Source organism: Eumetopias jubatus, unplaced genomic scaffold (assembly GCF_037043125.1).
Source record: "Eumetopias jubatus isolate StellerSeaLion01/CBP00866 unplaced genomic scaffold, mEumJub1_p1.0 scaffold_1, whole genome shotgun sequence".
Lineage (NCBI taxonomy): Eukaryota > Metazoa > Chordata > Mammalia > Carnivora > Otariidae > Eumetopias > Eumetopias jubatus.
In genome coordinates this window covers 207397993-207424881 of record NW_028274807.1, presented here as the reverse complement: position 1 = coordinate 207424881, position 26889 = coordinate 207397993, and the positions used below count along the sequence as shown (strand labels likewise).

Below are 26889 nucleotides of genomic sequence, written 5' to 3'. Positions count from 1 at the left end.
CTGAGTGGCTCAGATGGTTAAGTGTCTGCCTTCCCCTCGGGTCATGATCCCGGGGTCCTGGGATTGAGCCCCGCATCGGGCTCCCTGCTCAGTGGGGAGCCTGCTTCTCCCTCTGCCTCTCTCTCTCTCTCTCTCTCTGACTTTCATGAATAAATAAATAAAACATTAAAAAAATACAACGTGTCACAAATGACCATGCAAAATAATATAATACAATCTGGGTCACAGAAGCAATGGAAATCATTATGAAACTTACAAATATTTGCTTTGAAAAACTGAATACAGGATTCATACACAGTGTCTGGAATAGTTAAGACTAATGTACAAATATTATTCCTTCTACACAGATGGCAGAAAACAGCCCTGATTATTGAGCTCCTATTTTGCCTACATATTATATAAGGAAGTTTGAGGGATGGTATAGAGCAAAATGAAAGTGAGGAGATGAAAAGTAAAGGACTGAAACCCACAAATGTTCTAGACCAGCACTACTCAGTCATGAATGAGCAGGGAAATCCCCCATGATCTTGTCACAATGTGGATTCTGATTCAGCAAGTCTGAATGTGGCCTGGGACTCTGCATTCAGAGAAGCTCTGGGCAATGCTGCTCCTGCTGGTCCATGGACCACACTCTGAGTAGCCAGGCTATAAGGGGCACAACCGCTTTGGAACTAGGACTACATTTCCAGATGGCAGTGGCAGCAGAGGGAAGGATGGAAGCATTTCAAATTCCCCACCCAAGGCAATTATAACAGGGTAGTACTTTATTAATCCATTCACTGGAAATTAAAGGCAATCACATTTCTGTGCTGTCCATGTGATGGTCATTGGATGCTGATTTTTTCCCTTTCCTGCTCGTTCTTTCATCCACATGGAATCAGGAAATCAAACACATACTTCAGAGTTTCTCCTCCTGGGACTTTGAGTGAAGCCCGAGGTTCAATTCATGCTCTTAGGGTTGTTCCTGTCCATATACTTGGTCACGTTCACTGAGAACCTGCTCATCATCCTGGCCATCTGCTCAGACTCCCACCTCCACAAGCCCATGTACTTCTTCCTCACCAACCTGTCCTTTGCTGACATCTGTTTCACCTCCACCACCATCTTCAAGATGCTGTGGAACATCCAGATTCAGAGCAAAGTCATAACCTATGAAGGCTGCCTCATGCAGGTTTATTTCCTCATACTCTTTGCTGTGTCGGACATCTTTCTTCTGACCGTGATGGCCTATGACCATTTTGTGGCCACGTGTCACCCCCTGAACTACTTAGTTATCATGAACCCCCAGCTCTGTGGGCTGCTGACCTTGGAATCCTGGTGCATCAGTGTCCCGGGCTCCCTGTTGGAGACTTTGATGTTTTTGAGGCTGTCCTTCTGCACAAACATGGATATCCTACCCTTTTTTTGGGCTCTTCCTCAAGTCCTGAAGCTTGCCTGTTCTGACACCCTCATCGATAACATAGTGGTGTATTCTGCAACTGGGAGTATGGCCATGATTCCTTTCCATGGAATACTTTCTTCTTACTATCAAATTGTTTCTTCCATACCCAGCATTTCCTCAGCTGTGGGCAAAACAAAGCCTTTTCCACATGTGGGTCTCACTTCTCAGTGGTCTCCTTGTTCTACGGCACAGGCCTTGGGGTTGACCTCACTTCTGCAGGGACTTCATCCTCTAGGACGAGTCTGGTGGCCTCGGTGAAGTACACCATTGTCACCCACATGCTGAACCCCTTCATCTACAGCTTGAGGGACAGGGACATGAAGGGGGCCCTGAGCAGGCTTCTCAGGAGGGTGGTGCCTTTCAGCATCAGGAACCATTACAGGACTCTCCTGAGTAGCTGGGTCCACAATATGGAGGCCCAGAGATCCTGGCTTCCTTCATCTCACTATCTTTATTTTTTCCCAGGTGTACACATTTTAAAGCAGTTCTCTCCTTGGGTCTTCCTTGTCTTCTCTATTTTTCTTCTTCTTGTCTTTTATTTGTCTTCTCTATTTTTCTTCAGGTTATATCCTGGGTTCCCCTTTTCACTTTATAACCAGTCATTTTCATTTGGTGTGACTACAACCTGGTATTTTTCTCAGTAATCTTCGGTAATCGTTTGGATTTCTTAAAAAAAAAATAATAAGTCAAATCTCATGTAGTTACTATCCATACTCAGAGTGATGCAATGTGTGCCTATTTTGGAAATGTCCCGAAAACTCACTTACAGAAATGTTTTCTCAGGTCATGTGAATAAAATCAACTCAAAGATCTGACTCTCCCCCTTTTTCCTGATCTGATTCACTTTCCATACAGTCACATCAACTTTACTAAATTTCTCTGCTCATCCACAATATAGATTCCTTGAATTTTAGAACTCTCTCGTACTTATCTTTGAAACTGCAGTGCTTACTATAGTTCTCAGGTTGGAGTTTATGGCCAGTGAATTTTTGTTGAGTGAAAAATAGATGTGTGGGTGGTTAAATACAGTCAGGACCAGAACATGAAATGTATTGATTTAATGAAAACTGTTGAGATAGAAAACACATTTGGTGTTTTTGTTTTGTTTTGTTTGTTTGTTTTTAGTAGGTCCCAGGAGGACCCAAGGTGGGGCTTGAACTCGGAACCCTGTGATCATCACCTGAGCTGAGATCAAGAGTCAGTCAGTTCACTGAGCTACACAGGTGCCTCAAGAAATTTGGTTATTGTTATGGATCTTGATAACAAAAAGTAATAATAGCACTCTACCAGTACTGATTAAGTGTTTATACACATTATCTAATTTAAGTTTTCCAATAATACTTATGTGATTAGTATCATTCTCCTATTGTTAGGGAGGAGGTGGAGCTTATGGTATCTAGCTGACTCACTCAGGGTCAAGGCTGTGGTGAAAAGGCTCACCCCTTCTGAGGTCTGTAGAGGGCTGCCTGGTTCAGATGCTCTCTCAGGCATCAGATTATGTTGCCTCCAGCCAAATTTTATTATAATAACAGTTTAACCCATAACACATAAACGTGCATTTCTGGAAGTCAGCTCCCCAGCTAAGAAATGTTCTGTGTTTGGGGGCTGCAGGCTTACAAATAAATAAAATTCTACAGTGATATTTATTATGGTTTCCTTAATATTATAATTTCACTTCATTTGATTGTTACAAAGCTTAGCACATTTTTGCGTGTATATGTTTATTCACATGTATTCTTCCTTTTTGCACCTTAGATCATTTCTCATCTTAGGTATTTTTATTCTCATTGATTTAAAAGAACTTTTTACATGGTTACACTTTATATTTTGTAATATCCAATGTGTTATAAATATTTTTCTTACATTTACACTTATTTTTAAATTTTCTTTATTGTTGGACCTGTAGATTTTCATGTGCTGGAATCCATCAATTATTGTTCTCAATTCTTTTACTTCCATCTGGTTTATGTTCAGAGGATTAATTTAATCTTTTTCTGGAAGTCCACTGCAGTTTTATATTTTTTCTACAGGTTCATTTTAGTCATTGTATTTTTCTACAAATTCACTCAATGCCAAAAAGTTGTTGGCATTAAGATAGAAATTTAAAAACAATGAATTGCGGATCACTACATCAAAAACTAATGATATATTGTATGGTGACTAACATAACATAATAAAATTTTTAAAAAGGTGGATTTCTACAAAGAATTAAAAAAAGATAGAAATTTAATGTTATTGTACTTCTGACTAATAGCAAATTGTCCAAGCACCATTTATTTCCAAAGCCTTGCTTTCCTCATTGATTTTGATTCCACTTTTATAATATAACAGTTTTTTCTTAATAAGATTTGTGTTTTCTTATTCTCCTGTCTTGACACCAATAGGCTTAAGCCAATTTCACAATGTTTTGATAAACGGAAGTTTACTGCACATTTTAATCATGAACAGAGGCTAGGTTACCTTTCCAATATTTATTCTCTGCTTTTCCTAGGAGCAGGACGCTGATTTGATAGGGGTGGTAATATACTCAGATTAAAACATCGGTATAGGAGTGATCATGTGCCTTTGCTTCCTGTTGCTGTAGTAACCAGTGATCCCAGACTTAGTGGCTTAAAAAGAGCACAAGGTATTAACTTAACAGTTCTGGAGATAGGAAGTCCAAAAATCGGTGTCCCTGGGGTAAAAATCAAGTTGTCTGCAGGGCTGCACTCCCTCCTGGAGACTCAAAGGGGTAACATGCTTTCTTGCCTTCTCCAGCTTTTAGAGACTGCCTGCATCCCTTGTCCTATGGCCCTGCCCTCCATCTTCAATGCCTGCAGTGGCTGGCTGAGTCTTTCTCATGTCTCATCTCTTGGACTCTTATTGCTGCCTCCTTTATCCATTCACAGACCCTTGTGATTCCAATGGCTTTATCCAAATAACCCCAGATAAACTATTTTAAAGTCAGGTTATTAGCAATCCTCATTCCTTCAATAACTTTAATTCCTTTTCTCTTGTAACCTAATGTTTTCACAGGTTCTGGGGATTGGGATGTGGACATTTTTGGAAGGCCATGATTTTGCCTAATATACCACATGACACAAATTTGCCCAAATGTATGTGAGCTGAAATCTCTTAGTGGAGCGTCTAGGAAAACATGTATTTTCCTAAAAAAAAAAAAAATCCTCAAAATGGTGAAATAGGAGTTTTCGCTCTTCTTTTCCCCAAGGGCACTATTTTTGACAATAGCTCATGGGTGACAGTACCTTCGTGGAAGTACAGGGGTCCGATGAAGAAACTGAAGCCTAAAATTGGAGGAAAATACAGCCAGCATTGAACACACTGAAGAGAGTAAGAGGAACAATTACACTTTACCCACGTACCCTCTATCCTAAGGCAGCACATTCAGTGCTACAGGAGATATTCTTGGCCAGGGAATTCTCCTGTGGATGAATGTGAGTGTGTGAGTGAACTCCTGTTTTCCCCACCTGTGCAGGATGCTGCCAGTGACACACACTTCATTCCCAACCCACCCAGAAAACTGTCCCAGATGCAGAGGAATCCTGGACTTAATTCCAGACCTAAAGGAGACCTTTTTTGGTGTCATAATGAGCTTAGGAAATGTGGAACTTAGATGGTCACAATAGTCCCTGTGGATGGAGCACCAGCTCTGGGCCAGGGAATTTCCTGTGTGTTCTAAAATATTACTAATTTCTCAGACTGAATCTTTAGATGGGCTTTCTCCAGTTTACCGATAAGGGAACAAAGGCTTTAAAGGTTCATTTCCTGTCATGAGGGAAAAGTGACACCTGTAAACTTGTTTGACTACCTAAGGTCAGATCTGAGTGGGGGGGGGTTGGTTCTGGGAGAAGAAGAACACACCTGGCTCTGACACCGGACCACAGCCTTAACACACAAGGCAATATCAATGACTGGGATCTAGTTACAGATGCAGGATCTCTGGGCCACCCTAGACATGCCAAATTAGTAGCAACACTTCCCATGCTATGACAGTCAAAAATTTCTCCAGATATTTTCAAGTGTCCTCTGGAGGCAAAATCATCCCTGGTTGAGAACCCCTGGCCTATCTTGTTGCATTCAAGTCAAAGCACATCAGTTCATAATGACCCAGTTCATAATTCTGGGTCGATCATTCAACCCTTCCAAGTCACATTTCTATAAATATGCAATGAGGCTCATCATTTTATGGTCATCATAGAATGTCTTTTGCACAAAATAAATGAGGCCATCCATCTAAGATTCTAAGCTTAGCCCACGGTGCCTTAAGTGATCTAAATGCATTTCTTATACACCCAACTGTTTTAAAAGTGAAGGACTAAATGTCAACTTTTAACCTGTATTAAAATCATTAAGCTCCTAATTGATTTTTCAAAAGAATTATGAACAAAAGGATTGTTGTACCCATGCTTTTATAGCAAAGGAACACACTGTTGCTTGTTGAAGAAGGAAGAGCAATTTTCTAGAGCTATCAGGAGTTGTGGTCCCACCAGGAGTCAACGTTTTGGAGACCCAGGGGACATGGTCAAGACAGCTTCCTCAGGCTTAGATTTGGAAAAAAACTTTCACTCAGGGCTGTGGAAAGTCTCAGTGTTAAAGCTCTAGAAGCCAGGCAAGTTCAGGGAGGTGTGATAAGCATTGGATGCACTTGAATTCTAACCTGGTCTCTTGGGAACAAGAATCTACAGGAAAAAATTCTATTCTGTCCAGATAAGTTCCCATGGGAAGATGTGCTCAAGGGTTGGAGTAATAATGGGAAAAGTGTCTAATGAACATGGATAGGGAACAGATATAGCAAACATAAGGAGTTGTAAATTATCTCCTCTTCTGCAGCCCCTGGGCATCTTCAACCTTGAACTTGAGGAGATACGGTTTTTGCATTTGGATTCCTACATCTGCTGGGGGACCCACGCTTCACACCTTCCTGCTGTCTTGTCTGGAAACAAAGCTTCGGTCTCCATCATCAGCCATCCAGCGGGGGATTCAGACCTCCACATGGAGACCTTCCTCTCAGAGACCCCATTCCGGTGAGTCTCAAAGCTCAGCCGGTATTTCAGGAAAGGTTCAGAGAAAATGGAAGCAGAAAGCTTTTACCTGAGGTCACCTGACAGCCTATCCAGCCAAGCCTGGAGCCAAGTGATCACTGTGTTTGTTGGAGTGGTGAACTCATTCATTTCTAGTCAATTTATTTAATATGTTAAAAAAAGAAATCAGAGAAAGGCAATTATCATATGATCTCACTGATATGAGGAATTTGAGGAAAAAGATAGAGGATCATAGGGGACGGGAGGGAAGAATCAAACAAGACAAAACCAGAGAGGGAAACAAACTATAAGAGACTCTTAATCTCAGGAAACAAACAGGGTTGCTGCAGGGGAGCGGGTTGGGAGGAATGGGGTGACTGGGTGATGGATATTGGGGAGGGTATGTGCTATGGTGAGCGCTGTGAATTGTGTAAGACTGATGAATCACAGACCTGTACCTCTGAAACAAATAATACAGTATGTGTTAATAAAAAAAAAAAAGAAGTATCTGTGAACTCGGCAATACAAGGATTACTGTAGATAATTAAGTGGTGGGAATAAAGTCCAGTTGGATTAGACGAAAGAAGGAATGGGAGGCATTCTCTTTAGGAAAATGTGAACACCTCAAGGAGATTTGCAGTAAGGGGGAATATGAAAATAGACTATTAGGGATGGATGTGGGTGCAGAGCAGTGAGGGCATTTACAAAATACTTTTACTGGGCTTCTAGGTGGCTCAGTCAGTAAGCTTCGGGCTCTTGGTTTTGGCTCAGGTCATGATCTCTGGTTCCAGGGATCAAATCCTGTTCCAGGTCTGTGTTCAGTGGGGGGTCTGTTTGAGATTCTTTTTTTTACCTTTCCCTCTACGCCTCCCCTTGATTGCACTCTCTCTCTCAAATAAATGAATAAATCTTTAAAAAAATAAAAATAAAAAATATTTAGGATGGGGTATATTGGACCAAATTTGTATTCATCAGAAAGATCCAGTCCAATGGAGGGAGGCACTACTTGCAACTGCTGTTCTTGAGACATACATTTCACAGAAGCCTCTCTCACATTAGGTATTCACTTAAAAAGTTTATTTAAAACATAAACAGGCTTATGCGAAAGGGCTTATTTTGCACTCAGTTCATTACCTGGAGGCAGAATATATTCTGGGTTTTGCTAGCCATTGACTTTATCTATGGCAAATTATCTGTACAAGTTCTTTGCTCTATATCCTGGGGTATGAGGATTTTTATTCTTGCTTTTGTTTCTGTGTTGTTCTTGCTGAATCATTTTCTTTCTTTCTTTCTTTCTTTTTTTTGATTGCATTCTTTCAACCAAATAATTACAAATGTTGAAGCCAAATTTGCCATTTGCTGTTTAATTCTTGTATGTATGCACAGATCTATTTGGTAGCTAGTGTGAGAGATTATAAATTCTGAGTGGTCAAATCTATCAGGCAGTCATATGGCTCAAGGAGGAAAACCATGAAATGATTTGCTATGCACCCTGACTGCATATGATGCACTCTGATATTTTCTATTGTGTCTTATTTATTCTACCGTGTTATATTCTTACAAAACCACAGTCTGACCCCACAAATGTTTCCAATCTCAGAATATGGAAAACATTTCTCTCCCATGTCCTCCATTCCTGTGCTAGTTGCTCCCTGCTTCTGTTCTCTCTCTCATCACTGAGCACAGAGTCTCTCATTCCTTCCCGAAAATTTATTTGCTCCTACTGTTCCCGACCAAAATATGTCTGGGGTAAAGGGTAGGAGTCTGTATAACATGCCCCACGGCACTTTCAGTCTAGCAGGGAAATATACATGGAATTAAATAAAAGTTACACAGTGATAATCCCTCCATCCAAATTATTGCAAGAGAAAGTGTCCTTTTTCTGGGGGAACGTTAAAATACAAAACAAAGCAAAAACAAATTCATGAAGGAGATGACTCTTTGCAGTCTGAAAGAGGCGATGGGATTTGAAGATAGGAGGTGAATAATCCCAAATAGATCAGGGCAGCCGGTGTATGGCGGCTCAGCCTGGAGACTAGGGCTTCAGGTGAAGCTACAACTCAGGTTCAATGTTTTTGAGATCGATGTGTGTGAGGCAGCGTGAGTGGGAAGCTGGTGTGGGTCAGGGGAGGCCAGCCAAAAGCTGGAAGCTATGGAATTTGGGGTTCAGTCTCCAGTAGGGAGTCACCTGGAAAGGGTTAAGGTGGAGAGTTCGACAGTAATTTAACTGCAATATAGAAAGAGCATTCTGGGTAAATGTGAATATTGGCTAGAGGGCGCCCCCTGTGGTAGGTGTAGAGATGACAAGGGACTGAAATAAGGCTGTGGCACTGGGGACCCAAGAGGTTGGGAAGCGATGGGGACATTGAAAGAAGAGAAAGTAGCCAGATCTCATCACCAGTGATAAGCATTCATTATCAACAGGTGGGAACTAGGCTAAGGTCTTTTCATATATTCACTAAATCTGTCAACCACCTTAGCAGGAAGGACACCTCGAGACCTCCTATTTGGGGGAGGATATTAACATTTAGGACAGTTTGGTTGGCCCTCCAAATTCAAATAGCAAATATACATAGATCCAAAATTCAAAACCCAAGTTTCTGATTATAAAACTTTTGCATTTTACATCGTTTAGAAAAGTTTTGTTTTTTTTTTTAGCAAATAATCTTTTAAAATCCCCCACTTTTGTTGTACTGTGTGTATTTCTTTTTGTGAATTGTGGGTGTCTTCCCTTTGCTTGTTATTCCGGTGGGATGTTCAATGGGTCAGATGTCTTGATAACATAAAGACATCCCTACTTTTTCTTTTGGAGAAACTGCTTCTTGCTGCTTTATTATTTTGGGCATCAAGGCGCTGTAACTGGGGTTGGAGTGTTGCCAGAACCAAGGACGTTTGCTCCTCCTCACCATCTCTAGGGGCTACCTGAGCTTATTAGATCTGTCTCCCTATTTTTATTCCTCAAAGACTTTGGAACTGACTTTTTGTTTAACTACTGGACACAAAATGATCCTATTCAAAGGGAGACCCATGATTACATGCTCATAGGAGACTTGGCTCCTGGAATTTGGATGCCGTTTTACATTTTTTGGGGAAAGACAGTCTGATATCAGCAGCTTGCCTTGTATCCCTGTTTGCTTTATTATTGTGACTGGAGGTGAGAATAGTGATTTTTCAACCAATAAATGAACAAATGGAAAGCGGAATGGTGAAGGGGAGTGGGAGATACAGGCTTCCAGTTAAGGACTGAATGGGTCAGGGAAATAAAAGGCACAGCCCAGGGAATAGAGTCAATATTATATAACGTTGTGTGGTGACAGTTAGAAACTCCACAGGTGGTGAGCACGGGGTAATGTTTAAACTTGCTGAATCACTGTGTTGTACACCCAAAACTAATGTAACATTGTAAGTCAACCACACTCAAATTTTTTTAAAAATTGATTTTGAAAAAAAGCAAGTCTTTTCTGAGAGCCTTTGCAGGGCTGTTCCCTCTGATGGGCACACACTTCCTCAGATAACCTTGTGTCTCCTTCTGTCTCTTCCTGAGGCCTCTGTGTAAATGTGTGCTGGTTTCACTCATGTGGAGTGTAAGAAACAGCACATAGGATCATAGGGGAAGGGAGGGAAAACTGAATGGGAAGTCATCAGAGAGGGAGAAAAACCATGGGAGACTCTTGACTTTAGGAAACAAACAGCGTTGCTGGAGGGGTGGTGGGTGGGGCGATGGGGTAATTGGTGATGGGTATTAAGGAGGGCATGTGTTGTGATGAGCACTGGGTGTTATACGCAACTGATAAATTATTGAACACTACATCTGAAACTAATAAGTTGGCTAATTGAATTTAAATAAAAAAATGTGTGCTGGCCTACCCAAGCAACCAGTAAAAAATAACACCTCCATGCTCTCTTTCCATATACTGGCTTTTTCTTCATAGTACAGGTCACCTTCTGATATTCTATCTGATCTTTTATCTGCTTACCTTCTCCATCACTAAACTGTGCAGACTTGTTTCCTGACACCTATATTCTTTGCCTGGAGGTTAGTCAGTACTCAAGTTTATTCCTCAAACGTGTGACAGAATTTCTCATTAAAAGTATAGAATACATGAGTACTTGGGGGAAAGGCCATGTGTGGGATGCCCATTCCTATTCAGAGCCGGGATGGGGGTTCCTGACAGGGGACAATTTCTATAGAAAACTGTGGATATTGACTGTGAATGTAAAATAAAAATAGAATTTCAATGGTATTTGTAATGTTCATTATTGAGAAAATTCGTCACGTTATTTTTTGTTTCCTGGTAGTCGCCTCCACCATGTGGAATCAGGAAATGATTCAGGAATTTCAGAGTTTCTTCTTCTGGGATTATCAGAGAAACCGGAATTGCAGCCAGTCATATTTGGGCTTTTCTTCTCCATGTACCTGATCACTGTGTTTGGAAACCTGCTCATCATCCTGGCCGTCAGCTCAGCTCCACACCCCCATGTACTTCTTCCTCGCCAACCTGTCCTTTGTAGACATCTGTTTCACCTCCACCACCGTCCCCAAGATGCTGTGGAACATCCAGGCTCAGAGCAAAGTCATCACCTATGCCGGCTGCCTCACGCAGATGTACTTTTTCATACTCTTTGCTGGATTCGATGACTTTCTCCTGGCTGTAATGGCCTATGACAGGTTTGTGGCCATCTGTCACCCCCTGCACTACACGGTTATCATGAAACCTTCCTACTGCGTACTGCTCGTTCTGGTGGTCTGGGTGATGAGTGTCCTGAATTCCTTATTAGAAAGCTTAACGGTGTTGTTGCTGTCCTTTTGTACAGATGTGGAAATCTCCCACTTTTTCTGTGAAATCAATCAGGTGGTCCAACTGGCCTGTTCTGACACCTTTCTTAACGACATGGTGATGTATTTTGCAACTGTGCTGCTGGGTGGTGGTCCCCTCGCTGGGATCCTTTTCTCTTACTCTAAGATAGTTTCCTCCATATGTGGGATCTCATCAGCTCAGGGCAAGTATAAGGCATTTTCCACCTGTGCATCTCACCTCTCCGTTGTCTCCTTGTTTTATTGTACAATTCTAGGAGTGTACCTTAGCTCTGCTGCTCCCCAGACCTCCCACTCAAGTGCAGTAGCCTCAGTGATGTACACGGTGGTGACGCCCATGCTGAACCCCTTCATCTACAGCCTGAGGAACAGAGACATAAAGAGGGCTCTGAAAAGAATTGTTGAGGTTCCAGTGATGTAAGGGCCCATCGTCCTGGGGCTGAAGAAGGGTCCATGATTGCAAGGCTCACAGCCTCAGAGCCAGGAACTGCTATTTTTCGATCTGACTAGGGAAGTGGAATCTGCACCTTCTATTTATTTCCTGGAATTTCCAATTGTTTGAATTCAACTTTTCCACACATTTAAGTAACTCCCTTTTTAACCTTCTGTTCTATCTGATGTAGACAGTATTCCACTTTGTCCGTTTTCATATATTCCAATGTTTTCCCCAAATTTCAATTACAAGTGCCTGGAAATTTCTGTATTTTACATGGGAACAGTGTTAGAGTCCACATTCTAATTTCTTCAAACTTATTTCATTTCTTTTTTTTCCCCAGCAACAGCAGATGTACTACAATTTTTATTTTTTTAATTTTATTTTATTATGTTATGTTAGTCACCATACAATACATCATTAGTTTTTTTTTTTTATTTTATTTATTTATTTGACAAAGACACAGCGAGAGAGGGAACACAAGCAAGGGGAGTGGGAGAGGGAGAAGCAGGCCTCCCGCGGAGCAGGGAGCCCGATGCGGGGCTCGATCCCAGGACCCTGGGATCATCACCTGAGCCGAAGGCAGACACTTAATGACTGAGCCACCCAGGCGCCTCACATCATTAGTTTTTGATGTGGTGATCCACGATTCATTGTTTTCGTATAACACCCAGTGCTCCATGCAGTACGTGCCCTCCTTAATATCCATCACCGGGCTAATTTCATTTCAAATGACATACCATGCCAAGTAAATTTTCCCTAGATTTCCGAAAAGAATAATCATGAGCTGTATTCTTCATATGGAAGAAACTACCTTGGGCACTAAGCCCTTCACATAACTTTTTTGTAGAGGAAAATACAAAACCCGAGTTTTCACCTTGATTCTGTCAGTCTTTTTACATCACTACCTTCACTCCTCTTCCTGAGAATGTGGACTCTAACACTGTTCCCATTAAGTCTCAGGCTACTGACAGCGATGCTCAGACTAGGAAAGCCTGGGCACTCCCCTGCACCCCTGTGCTTGTGGACATTCCCACAGATGCTTCCCTGACCAGAGGCTCTGCTGTGGCTGCAGCAGCCCTTGGGTTCTTTTTTTTTTTTTATATGAGCAATCATCTGATTTATAAAAAGATGCAACAATATTTAAAATGATACAAAATATCAATTTCAAAACATCAAAAAGTGAGTGTATTTAACTACAGTCAGCTCATAACAGAGCAAATGGGTAAGAAGAATAATTCATGCTACAGCATATTGCTAATATGAACTGGCAACAGAAAAAGTTGGTAAAGGAAGGCAGAGGAACTCTATCTTTTAAGAATTAGAACCGAGGGGCTCCATAATCATCTGGCATCCACTCAATGTTGTACCTATGGTTAGAAATGTACATGATGGGAACTCCAGGGATCTTCCAGATTCTTCCTTTAAGGTCCTGGTCAACTGTGGCCACAATGTAACACTTGTGCTGCGTTACTCTTTGTACTAAGAAGTCATCTGCATAGGTTCCTTTGTGTGTGCATGGTAATCGTTCAAATCTTGGATCCTTGGCAATCCTTAGAGCCACTCGATACTTTTGCCCCAGTTTTTCAATTTCAGCCATTACACAGTCAGTTATACAAGGGATACACTTGGCATACAGACAGTCCATCATTGACTGTGCTAAGTCAAGTTTCGCTTTAATGGAAAAGTTGATAAAGTTGGTATCAACCAGGATGTGGTAAGGTGGGCCCAGCTGTGTGTTATATTGGAAGAATAAGGAGGAAGGATGTTGGGGGACTTCTCTTTCCTTGAGCGCACTGGGATCTTTCTTTTCTTTCTTTTTAGGTTTTAATCTGTCCTTCTCTTTAAGCCTCTGATCTCGGAGACTAAGCGTTCGCTTCATGGTCGCACACTTTCTGGTTTTCTTTTGCTTCCCCATGTTCACGCCGCGCTCTTGTTTCTTCCGGAATCACCAACCCAGCCCTTGGGTTCTTATTGTGATTGCAAGACATGCCTCAGCAGTGCCCATCAAAGAACTCTAACAAAACCAGGTTTATACTCACAGGTCCTGGAGAGCAGTGTCAGAAAGTGCAGAGGGTCAGAGATTCAGAACAAGAGAGAGAAAGCCAGAACTGGGGGCCCTGCCTTTATTGAGGTCCATGGGCAGAGTGGCTAGGGGTTCCTAGGTTCACTCTTTATTGACCAGTTTAAAACATAGAGTGAAATTCTGGCAGGGAAAGGGAAAGCAGGGTCACTACTGGTTCAGTATTGAGGTTACCCAGATCTTTCTGAAGAGATACTTCGTGGCTGGGGACAGCCTGACTGCTTATCTGGTAATTGTCACACACCTGACAATATGTTTATTCAACATGGTTGTCCTTGAAATGCATGCTTCAGAAATCAAAAGCTTCATGTCAGGCACTTTCTCTACAAACATGCTATTGTGCTTTAAAATTAGTCTCCTTGTTTTATTCTATTATTCACCTAGGTGTCCAGAAAGCCTATCACGGACACTGGCAAACACTGATTAGCAAACATATATTTCCCAGTGGAGTCTGCATGGAAATACAAATTTGAATAAATGAATTGACTTGATATGTTCTTAGTGTCAGAGATGACCAGAAATAGGTGGATGCATTTTTTGGGGAGTAAATACTCAGTAGTGGGATCCCTAGATCATAGAGTAGGTCTATTTTTAATTTTTAGGAATCTCCACTCTGTTTTCTGAGTGGCTGCACCAGTTTGCTTTCCTATCAATAGTACAAAAGCATTCCCCTTTCTCCACATCCTTGCCCACATCTGTTGTTTCCGGTGCTGTAGATTTTAGTCATTCTGACAGGTGTGAGGTGATATCTCATTGTGATTTTGATTTACATTTCCCTGATGATGAGTGTTGTTGAGTGTTTTTCCTGTGTCTTTTGGTCATCTGGATGTCTTATATATCATTTGAAAGTATCCTCTTCCATTAAGTAGGTTGTGTTTTTGTTTTGTTGACTGTTTCTTTTGCTGTGCAGGAACTTTTTGTTTTGATGTAGCCATTTGCAACATGGATGGGTATAGAGAGTATAATGCTAAGTGAAATAAGTCAGTCAGAGAAAGGCAAATAACATATGATTTCACTCACAGGTGGGATTTAAGAAACTAAACAAAGAAAAAAAGAGGCAAACAAACAAACAAACAAACAAAACGGAGGAAAACGTATCTTCAATATGGAGAATAAAGTGGTGTTTGCCAGAGGGGAGGTGGACAGGAGGATGGGTGAAATAGGTGAAGGGGTTTAAGGGTGCACTTATCAAGGGGCTCATGAGTGGCTCAGTTGATTTGGCATCTGACTCCTGGTTTCGGCTCAAGTCATGATATCAGGGTTATGAGCTCAAGCCCTGCATCAGGCTCCTCCTAAACATGGAGTCAGCTTCAGATCCTCTCTCCCTCTGCCCCTCCCCACACTGCCCTTCTCTCAAATAAATAAATAAATAAACAATACAACCTTAATAAAAAAAGAGTACACTTATCGTGAGGACCAATGAGTAATCTATAGAATTCCTGAATCACTATATTGTACACCTGAAGCTAATATAACACTGTATGCTAATTATACTGGCATTAAAAAAGTAAAAATATTTAAGAACTGTGAGGGTGCAACATTTCAAGCCACGAACTTTATTACTATCCAAAATATTTCCTTTTCATGGTGTGCATCTATTTACTGAAGCATAGATAATTGGTGTCCACAACTGAGGGGGTTTATTCTTTGAGGTGAAGGATTGCTTAGTGTCTTCTAAGTTTTATCACAGAGTTATATTCCTGTTTCTAATTGAAAATTTCCACTGCTACCTGCTAATATGACTCTATCTTGTTCCATGAAATAACTCCCTTTTCCTAGTATTTGTCTCAAATACTAAGGGGTGGCAAGTGGACAATATCAGCATTAGCCATTTCATACCTCCTTCCTGCTCAGAAATCTCTTCCACCTGCATGATCAGAGGACGCTTCACAGGAGAGCTGGATGTCCTGCTGATCATGTGGTACAGGATCACCAGTTCTTCTGCACAAATGTGCATGTCCTTCAAACTCTCTCAGTTACCCAGAAGGGAGCCCACATATAGTCACTTGTTCATAAAGTCATTGGAAATAAACTTGAATAACAGAATGATCATGACTGCTCTCCTTAAGGTCAGATAAGCCATAAGTAAAAAGGAGCACAAGTTGTAATTGTCTCAGTTCTGTTCACTTGATTATTGTGTCAGTCAGTTCTTACTGTGTAACAGACTGTCCTTGTCAAATGGGATATCATAACACCTTTACAATCAAATGGAATTATATGCTGGGACTTGTTTCTGATCTCTCCTGGGCTTCTCATGGATCTGGAGTCAGGTGTGAATCTCTACACACTTTTTCTAAGGCTAAACCATAGTGTTATGTGTGGCTGTAGTGCTCTTCTGTCTCAGCAACTTTATGGGCTCTTATTACTACATTTCCAAATGTAGGCTAATCTTCTATTTATAAAAAATTGGTTTATCATGTGAATTACTTAAATTTCATTCCATTGTTCATACATCCGTATTAACACTTGGCTTTCTTCCCCATTAGAAGTGCTACCTCCCATCCCTCTTAAGTGAGAGTCAGCTACATGTGCTCTAGATCCTACCCATAGACATGTACCATTAGGTTTGTTCCACTGAATTAAATCATTAATGTAAAATTATACACAATAACCTGCATACACTTTGGTGAATTAAAGGACCTACACAAAAATGAAAAGTACATAGTTCAAGTTTCTATTTGTGTATGATTTATACACAATAAGCCTGTACATAAGTTTTAACTGCTTTGTTAGGTAATTACTAAAAATTTCAGCTTTCTGAGCATCACATTCCTTATTTCTGAAGGTAATGTGGGATTCTAAACATAACTTCATATGAACATCGTGGACATCACTGTGGTTGTTAGCTTGCTGGATTAACTAATGAATATATTTATCTATGGTCCTAGAAAGAAAAGTAAACATTCAAATCAGCCATGCAGGGGAGATTGTTGAGGATTAACTAGTGGTGATGGAAGAGTGGTGATGGGTGGCAGAGAGTGGTCCCAGTAGGAGTAAGACACAAGTCCAAGAATCTTTGTGAATAAAGGGAATAGAGATATAGGGCATTAGCCAGGAGGGATAAGCAGTCAAGAGAGGGCATTCCTTTTACTCTTTTAAGCCAGGGACAATTTGAGTATGTTCCCATATTGGTGAGAAAGATCCAGACCAGTGGATCATAAGACGTACATTTCACAGTCCTTTTCTTTGCTGGACATTCAAATCAATTTTTTTTAAAAAAATTTATATGTGAAAGTGGTATATGAAAAAAGCTTTACATTGCAATTATTTCCTTACTGGCCAGTATTTATTTGTGAGTTTCTAAGACATTTGCTTTCTCTATTGTAAATTGTCAGGGTCACTTTTGTGCTTTGTTTGTTGGGTTTGGATTGTTTATATTCCTGTTGTTGATTGCATTTTTCAAACATAAGAATTGGAGTTTTTCCATCAACTTTGCCATTTAACCTTCAGTTCCTTTATGTATGTGTATGTATTTGAGGGTAGTAGGAAAGTTAATACATTCTTGTGCTCAAACCTATCATTTGGTCATATTTTTCTCCCCCTTCTTGCATGTTTAAGTGTAGAAAGTTCTTCTGAATCTTTTGAATAAATAAATCACCATTTACACATATTTCCAACTTATCTTCACATTTCTTTTATTCCTTATTGTATCTTTTGGTATTTTGTGATTAGATCTATTTCTCAAAGTCACGTCACTGGCAGCCCTCATTTGAAAGGTATTCTTTATCATTTGACTAACATTCACCTTTTCTTCCTAAACAAATATGAAGTAATATATCTCTACATGAGATGAAAGCATCACTTTACATAATGCTGCCTATCCACTTTTTTGTTATATTCTTTTATTTCTAATTTTTGTTTTTTAAACATAATCTGTAGGCCCAATGTGGGGGTCAAACTCACAAGCCCAAAATCAGGAGCTGTACTTCTACTGACTGAGCCAGACGGGCACCCCTGTTTTCAAGTCTTTAGCACTTTAATCTTGAATAAGTGACCCAGGTTGATCTCATTACATTAATACTATTTTATACCTGTCTAGAAACTTAGTTTTAGATTGTCATTGTGTTTCAGACTGTTGTTTCAGATAGCTCCATGCCTAACCTATTCTTACTCCTACAGCTATCCTTTGTTCCATAAGCTCTTAGTTTCTTTTATTTATTTATTTATTTATTTATTTATTTATTTATTTATTTAAACATTTTATTTACTTTTTGACAGAGGAGAGACAGAGAGAGGGAACACAAGCAGGGGGAGTGGGAGAAGGAGAAGCAGGCTTCCTGCTGAGCAGGGAGTCCGATGCGGGGCTCCATCCCAGGACCCTGGGATCATGACCTGAGCTGAAGGCAGACGCTTAGTGACTAAGCCACCCAGGCGCCCCTTAGTTTCTTTTAAAACTTACATTTCTAGGGGTGCCTGGGTGGCTCAGTTGGTTGAGCATGTGACTCCTTATTTCACCGCAAGTCATGATATGATGTCAGGATAGGTTAAACAAGGCAGAAGGAAGAATTAGTGATCTAGAAGACCAATTGATGGAAAAGAAGGAAAAAGATGAGGCCTGGGAAAAACAGCTTAAAATCCATGAAAACAGAATTAGAGAAATAAGTGATGCCATGAAAAGTTCCAATGTCAGAATTATTGGGATCCCTGAGGGGTGGGGTGAGAGAAGGACTAGAAGACATATTTGAACAAACTGTAGCTGAGAACTTTCCTAATCTGGGGAATGAAACAAACATTCATGTCCTAGAGGCAGACAGGACCCTTCTCTAGATCAAGGAAAACAGAAAAAGGCCCCACAGCATGTAATAGTAAAACTTGCAATCTTAGAACCAAGGAAACCACCTATTTTTTTTACCATTTCTTTAAATTTTTTATTGTGATGTTAATCACCGTTCATTACATCATTAGTTTTTGATGTAGTGTTCCATGATTCATTGTTTGTGTATAACACCCAGTGCTCCATGCAGAACGTGCCCTCTTTAATGCCCATCACCAGGCTAACACATCCCCGCACCCCCCTCCCCTCTAGAACGCTCAGTTTGTTTTTCAGAGTCCATCATGTCTCATGGTTCGTCTCCAACTCTGATTTCCCCCCTTCATTCTTCCCCTCCCGCTATCTTCTTCTTTTTTTTTCTTAAATATATCGAATTATTTGTTTCAGAGGTACAGGTCTGTGATTCAACATTCTTGCACAATTCACAGCGCTCACCATAGCACATACCCTCCCCAATATCTATCACCCCGCCACCCCATCCCTTCAACCCCACACCCACTCCAGCAACCCTCAGTTTGTTTCCTCAGATTAAGAATTCCTCATATCAGTGAGGTCATATGATACATGTCTTTCTCTGATTGACTTATTTCACTCAGCATAACACCCTCCAGTTCCATCCACATCATTGCAAATGGCAAGATCTCATTCCTTTTGATGGCTGCATAATATTCCATTGTGTATATATACCACCTCTTCTTATCCATTCATCTGTCGATGGACATCTTGGCTCTTTCCACAGTTTGGCTATTGTGCACATTGCTGCTATAAACATTGGGGTGCACGTACCCCTTCGGATCCCTACATTTGTATATTTGGGGTAAATACCCAGTAGTGCAATTGCTGGGTCATATGGTAGCTCTATTTTCAAATTTTGAGGAACCTCCATACTGTTTTCCAGAGTGGTTGCACCAGCTTGCATTCCCACCAACAGTGTAGGAGGGTTCCCCTTTCTCCACATCCCCGCCAACATCTGTCGTTTCCTGACATGTTAATTTTAGCCATTCTGACTGGTGGGAGGTGATATCTCATGGACGTTTTGATTTGGATTTCCCTGATGCCGAGTGATGTTGAGCACTTTTTCATGTGTCTGTTTGCCATTTGGATGTCTTCTTTGGAAAAATGTCTGTTCATGTCGTCTGCCCATTTCTTGAGTGGATTATTTGTTCTTTGGGTGTTGAGTTAGATAAGTTCTTTATAGATTTTGGATACTAGCCCCGTATCTTGATATGTCATTTGCAAATATTTTCTCCCATTCTGTGGGTTGTCTTTTGGTTTTGTGGACCGTTTTTTTGCTGAGCAAAAGCTTTTTATCTTGATGAAATCCCAATAGTGCATTTTTGCCCTGGCTTCCCTTGCCTTTGGTGATGTTTCTAGGAAGAAACTGCTGTGGCTGAGGTCGAAGAGGTTGCTACCTGTGTTCTCCTTTAGGATTTGGATGGACTTCTGTCTCACGTTTAGGTCTTTCAACCTAATTTGGAGTCTATTTTTGTGTGTGGTGTAAGGAAATGGTCCAGTTTCATTCTCCTGCATGTGGCTGTCCAATTTTCCCAAGACCATTTGTTGAAGAGACTGTCTTTTTGCCATTGGACATTCTTTCCTGCTTGTCAAAGATGAGTTGACCATAGAGTTGAGGGTCCATTTCTGGGCTCTCTATTCTGTTCCATTGATCTATGTGTCTGTTTTTGTGCCAGTACCATACTGTTTTGATGATGACAGCTTTGTAATAGAGCCGGAAGTCCGGAATTGTGATGCCGCCAGCTTTGCTTTTCTTTTTCAACATTCCTCTGGCTATTCGGGGTCTTTTCTGGTTCTATACAAATTTTGGGATTATTTGTTCCATTTCGATGAAAAAAGTTGATGGTATTTTGATGGGGATTGCGTTGAATGTGTAGATTGCTCTAGGTAGCATTGACATCTTCACAATGTTTGCTCTTCCAGTCCATGAGCATGGAACGTTTTTCCATTTCTTTGTGTCTTCCTCAATTTCTTTCATGAGTATTTTATACTTTTGTGAATACAGATCCTTTGCCTCTTTGGTTAGATTTATTCCTAGGTATCTCATGGTTTTGGGTGCCATTGTAAATGGGATCGACTCCTTAATTTCTCTTTCTTCTGTCTTGTTGGTGTATAGGAATGCCACTGATTTCTGTGCATTGATTTTATATCCTGCCACTTTAGTGAATTCCTGTATGAGTTCTAGCAGTTCTGGGGTGCAGTCTTTTGGGTTTTCCACATACAGTATCATATCATCTGCAAAGAGTGAGAGTTTGACTTCCTCTTTACCGGTTTGGATGCCTTTGATTTCTTTTTGTTGTCTGATTGCTGTGGCTAGGACTTCTAATACTATGTTGAATAGCAGTGCTGAGAGTGGACATCTCTGCTGCATTCCTGACCTTAGGGAGAAAGGTCTCAGTTTTTACCCATTGAGAATGATATTCTCTGTAGGTTTTTCACAGATGGCTTTTATGATATTGAGGTATGTACCCTCTATCCCTATACTCTGAAGAGTTTGATCAAGAAAGAATGCTGTACTTTGTCAAAAGCTTTTTCTGCATCTATTGAGAGGATCATATGATTCTTGTTCTTTCTTTTGTTAATAGATTGTATCACATTGATTGATTTGCAGATGTTGAACCAAGCTTGCAGCCCAGGGATAAATCCTACTTGGTTGTGGTGAATAATCCTTTTAATGTATTTTTGGATCCTATTGGCTAGTATTTTGGTGAGAATTTTTGCATCCATGTTCATCAAGGATATTGGTCGGTAATTCTCCTTTTTGATGGGGTCTTTGTCTGTTTTGGAGATCAAGGTGATGGTGGCCTCATAAAACGAGTTTGGAAGTGTCCTTCCATTTCTATTTTTTGGAACAGTTTCAGAAGAATAGGTATTAATTCTTCTTTAAATGTTTGGTAGAATTCCCCTGGGATGCCATCTAGCCCTGGGCTTTTGTTTGTTGGGAGATTTTTGATGACTGCTTCAATTTCCTTAGTGGTTATAGGTCTGTTCAGGTTTTCTATTTCTTCCTGGTTCAGTTTTGGTAGCTGATACATCTCTCGGAATTCACCCATTTCTTCCAGGTTATCTAATTTGCTGGCATAGAGCTGCTCATAACATGTTCTTATAATTGTTTGTATTTCTTTGGTGTTGGTTGTGATCTCTCCTCTTTCATTCATGATTTTGTTGATTTGGGTCATTTCTCTTTTCTTTTTGAGCAGTCTGGCCAGGGGTTTATTAATCTTGTTAATTCTTTCAAAGAACCAGCTCCTAGTTTCGTTGATCTGTTGGTTTCCATTTCATTTATTTCTCTTCTGACCTTTATTATTTCTCTTCTCCTGCTGGGGTTAGGCTTTATTTGCTGTTCTTTCTCCAGCTCCTTTAGGTGTAGGATTAGGTTGTGTATTTGAGTCCTTTCTTGTTTCTTATGAAAGGCTTGTATTGGTCTATACTTTCCTCTTAGGACTGCCTTTGCTGCATCCCAAAGATTTTGAACAGTTGTGTTTCCACTTTCATTTGTTTCCATGAATTTTTTTAATTCTTCTTTAATTTCCTGGTGGACCCATTCATTCTTTAGTAGGATGCTCTTTAGCCTCCATGTATTTGAGTTCCTTCTGACTTTCCTCTTGTGACTGAGTTCTAGTTTCAAAGCACTGTGGTCTGAAAATATGCAGGGAATGATCCCAATCTTTTGGTACCTGTTGAGACCTGATTTGTGACCTAGGATGTGATCAATTCTGGAAGTTGTTCCATGGGCACTAGAGAAGAATGTGTATTCCGTTGCTTTGGGATGGAATGTTCTGAATATGTCTGTGAAGTCCATTTGGTCCAGTGTGTCATTTAAAGTCTTTATTTCCTTGTTGATCTTTTGCTTGGATGATCTGTCAATTTCAGTGAGGGGGGGTGTTAAAGTCCCCCACTAATATTGTTTTGTTGTCGATGTGTTTCTTTGCTTTTGTTATTAATTGCCTTATATAATTGGCTGCTCCCATGTTAGGGGCATAGATATTTACAATTGTTAGATCTTCTTGTTGGATAGACCCTTTAAAAGGATAGAGTGTCCTTCCTCATCTCTTATTACAGTCTTTGATTTAATATCTAATTTGTCTGATATAAGGATTTCCACCCCAGCTTTCTTTTGGTGTCCATTAGCATGGTAAATGGTTTTCCACCCCCTCCCTTTCAATGTGGGGGTGTCTTTGGGTCTAAAATGAGTGTCTTGCAGACAGCATATCGATGGGTCTTGTTTTTTAATCCAATCTGATAGCCTGTGTCTTTTGATTGGGGCATTTAGCCCATTTCCATTCAGGGTAACTATTGACAGGTATGAATTTAGTGCCATTGTATTGCCTATAAGGTGACTGTTACTGTATATTGTCTCTGTTCCTTTCTGGTCTATCTTCCTTTTCAGCTCTCTTGCAAAGAAATTATTCTTAACAGCTTAATGTAATCCTTTGGATAAGAATGTCCAAATATTTCAAATCCAAAGTTAGGAATGACATTGAGACATAGGAAAATGACAAAGGGAAAATCTTTTGGGTATCAGAGATATCACAAATCTTAAGGAAATGAGTTCCATATATTTTACGAGACATTGAAATTGAAAACATAGAAATTCTAGGAAATAAAGTAAGGAAGCAAGTTCTACTTCCACAATATACATAAAATAATCACAACTTCTTACTCTAAGTCATTTGCCCTGCAATCATGGGCACTTCAGGCCTTGGACAATTGGCCCTTTTAGAACTGCCATTCCAGAGAATCTCATCAGGGCTCTCTTTGTGTCTTTGTTTCTTAGGCTATAGATGAAGGGGTTCAGCATGGGTGTGACCACTCTGTACATCACCGAGGCTACTGCACTTGAGTGGGAGCTCTGGGGAACAGCAGAGCTAAGGTACACTCTTAGGCTCGTACAGTAAAATAAGGAGACAATGGAGAGGTGAGATGCACAGGTGGAAAATGCTGTATACTTGCCCTGAGCTGATGAGATCCCACATATGGTGGAGGAAACTATCTTAGAGTAAGAGTAAAGGACCCCAGCCAGGGGAGCACCAGCCAGCAGCAGAGCTGCAAAATACATCACCATGGTATTAAGAAAAGTGTCAGAACAGGCAAGTTGTATCATCTGATTGAGTTCACAGAAAAAGTGGGGGATTTTCACCTCTGTACAGAAGGACAGCCACAACACCATTAAGGTTTGTAACAACGAATTCAGGATGCTCATGATCCAGGACACCAGAACCAGCAGTCCACAGAGCTGGGGGTTCATGATGACCATGTAGTGCAGGGGGTGACAGATGGCCACAAAGCGGTCATAAGCCATCACAGTCAGGAGAAAGATGTCTACTCCTGTAAAGAGTATGAAAAAATACATCTGGCTGAGGCAGCCTGCATAGTTAATGACCTTACTGTGAGTCTGGATGTTCCACAGCATCTTGGGGACGGTGGTGGAGGTGAAACAGATGTCTATGAAGGATAGTTTGGAGAGGAAGAAGTACATGGGGGTGTGGAGGTGAGAGTCAGAGCTGATGGTCAGGATGATGAGAAGGTTTCCAAATACAGTGAGCAGGTACATGGAAAGGAAGAGCCCATTATGAGGGGCTGCAGTTCTGGTTCCTCTGATAGTCCTAGAAGGTGAAAGTTTGAAATTCCTGTATTGTTTCCTGGGTCCATTTTTGGAGGTGACTACCAGCACAGGGGAAACTAACATGATTAATTTTCACACAAATGGGCATTGCTCACATTGTGGAAATGCTAAAATTTACATTTTCCATTTCAAGAAACTAATTTCAATATTTTGTGAATGGATTTGGGCCCCTTGAGGTTATCCCCAGTTCCTCTCTGATTAGGAATTTCCTTCCCAACATCAGATGTTCCCCAACGGGTCAGATATTATAAAGTTTAAATAAGAAATCATTTCATGCATTTAAGGAATATATAGAGTGTCGACCATGTTTCAGAAATTCCTAGTCATAAAGTAGAGGGTGCTGAAAAGCAATAGTCCCTACAATTCAATGATGGTGATAGAAAAGAAGCAGATATAAAGATTAAATAATGGACAGATGCTATGAAAAAAAAAAAACAGAAGCACATTAAAGGAGAGAGTGAATGGGGTTTTACGTTGGGTGTTCAGTCAAGACTGGATAAGAAGGTGACCTTTGAACAGAGACCTCATGGAAGACAGGGTAGATGATGGGAGGTCTTCCTGGTAGATGGAACAGCCAGTGCAAAGGCACTGAGGAAGTGCTTCTGTCAGAAAAATCAAGGCTCAGAGGGAAGCCAGGGTGTTGAGGGGAATGGAGAAGAGGGAGTGATGAGAGGTGGTGGCAGTGAATTTCCTGGAACCATATGGCCTCATAGCTGCTTAAGTTCAAGACACAGGGAGTTCTTCATCCACAGTATGTACCTCTTGCACTTTATGATCTGGTTGTAATAGGGTCCAGTCCATTGAACATCCCTCCTCTGTATCAACTGTTGATTGAGTTAGGCCTGTGTATTATAAGTGTCACCTTGTAATAGAGGAGCCCATGTATCCCTGAGTGGAGGACTGCTCGCACTCATCGAGATGCCCACATGCACGTGCGTACACACGCGCACACACACACACGCACACGCACACAGTGTCATACACACAACACAGCACACCATGTCCTCCTGGTATGTCTTACTCTATGTCCTTCTCACCCCCAACCCACCCCAACACACTATTTAGGATATGAATGCATACACATCATATTACTTTTCCCATAAGAATTCCAGAAATTCCTATTCATAGCTTTCCAGGGATAAATCATCTTGGGGCTCCATTTTGGAATGGCCACTTTCTGACCTGTGTGTAAGGAAACATAAATAATTATGTTCAATAGAGAGAGAGAGATGGAGGGAGGGAGAAATGAGATGGACATAAAGAGTAAAATGACCTAATCAGCTCATTTGTCCTGAGACACTATGAGGAAGGAGAGCTTCCTTGGTGCTGGTGGCATCCAATCCTGGTTTTACCCCATTTATACCCACCAAAAATAATAAAAGAGCAAAAATAAATTGCCCAGAGACAAAGGTAGTGACTTATTTAAGGTGTAAAACACCTCACAGATTGAACACCACAAGAGAAAAATGAGTAAAGAGAATATACCAACACTTCACAAAATCAGGTATTTTTATTAATAGATAGAAGCTAGGAGGGGAACTGTTTTTTCTGTGCCTATTGCATATTTATTTGACCCACTGATTTCTGTTTGGTTCATAGAGGATAAGGTGAGCCCCTTTATCACTTTTCTTATGTGACATCTTTTTGTGATTATTTGTCATCTTATCCTTTGGGTTTTAAGTCACTTTCTTGACAAGTCCCAGGAGCACACCTACCTCTATTGGTTCTGTTCTTTTCCAACATGCGAAGACCTCCCCAGACTCTGTAGAATCCAACACACCCCGTGGCAATCTATCCTCCCACTCTGAATACTCTTCATGTGACTTATCTGAGGACATTATCTCGGACTCCCATTCATCTCACTGTGCTCTTGTCTATCACTGTGACATAAGGACCAAAGGAGCAGGGACTTCATCTGTACTGTTCGTCTTTTTCTTTATTGGTGTGGATGTATATGCACTCGTATAGAAACGAGTTCAAGCAAATGAGACATTAGGAAATCCAGAGAATGACAGAGGAGATAAAACCAGGTTAGGTCGGTCGGAGCAAGATGGCGGAGGAGTAGGAGACCTAGATTTCGTCTGGTCTCAGGAATTCAGCTGAATAGGGATCAAACCATTCTGAACACCTACGAACTCAACAGGAGATCGAAGAGGAGAGTAGCAACAACTCTCTGAACAGAGAAGCGACCACTTACTGGAAGGTAAGACGTGAGGACAAGTGAATCCAAGGCGATATTCGGGAGGATAGACGGCGGGGGAGGGGGCCTCCTTCGGCTGCTTCTGGCAAGTGCTAGAGCCGCGGAGCACAAAATCGGACCCTTTACAAGTTGGCTCCGCGGAGGGACGTCGCACCAGTGGCTAAGCAGGGGGTAGAATCCTCCCGGGACAGTGTGGTCTCAGGACGCTCGGGGTCACAGAAAGACCGGGGGTGCCTAAGTGCAGCAGAGCTCCCAGGTATCGGAGCAGGGAAGCCGGCTGCAGAGACGGAGCCGAGGCGTGGGCTCTCAGCTCGGGGTTGCCATAAACTGTTTCCCGTGGCCCAGTCGGGCCACTGCTCCTCCAGCAGGGACCCAACAAGCCGCAGAGCCGGGGAGACTCCCCTCCCTCCCCCGGGAGGAGCGGAGCGGGAACGCACCACAGGGATCTCCTGGGTTTGCGGACTCCACACGGGTCGGGTGCCA

At 41.2% G+C, this 26889-nt stretch overlaps 4 pseudogenes; 2 read left to right on the top strand and 2 right to left on the bottom strand.

Moving 5' to 3' along the window:
• The first annotated feature begins 871 nt into the window (after positions 1-871).
• On the top strand, positions 872-4497 carry LOC114202856 (olfactory receptor 7C1-like; annotated as a pseudogene).
• Positions 4498-4672: 175 nt separating this feature from the next.
• On the top strand, positions 4673-11699 carry LOC148165157 (olfactory receptor 7A17-like; annotated as a pseudogene).
• A 1123-nt stretch (positions 11700-12822) lies between these two features.
• LOC114202846 (rRNA-processing protein FCF1 homolog pseudogene) lies at positions 12823-13646 on the bottom strand (annotated as a pseudogene).
• Positions 13647-23264: 9618 nt separating this feature from the next.
• On the bottom strand, positions 23265-24232 carry LOC148165156 (olfactory receptor-like protein OLF4; annotated as a pseudogene).
• Positions 24233-26889: the final 2657 nt, after the last annotated feature.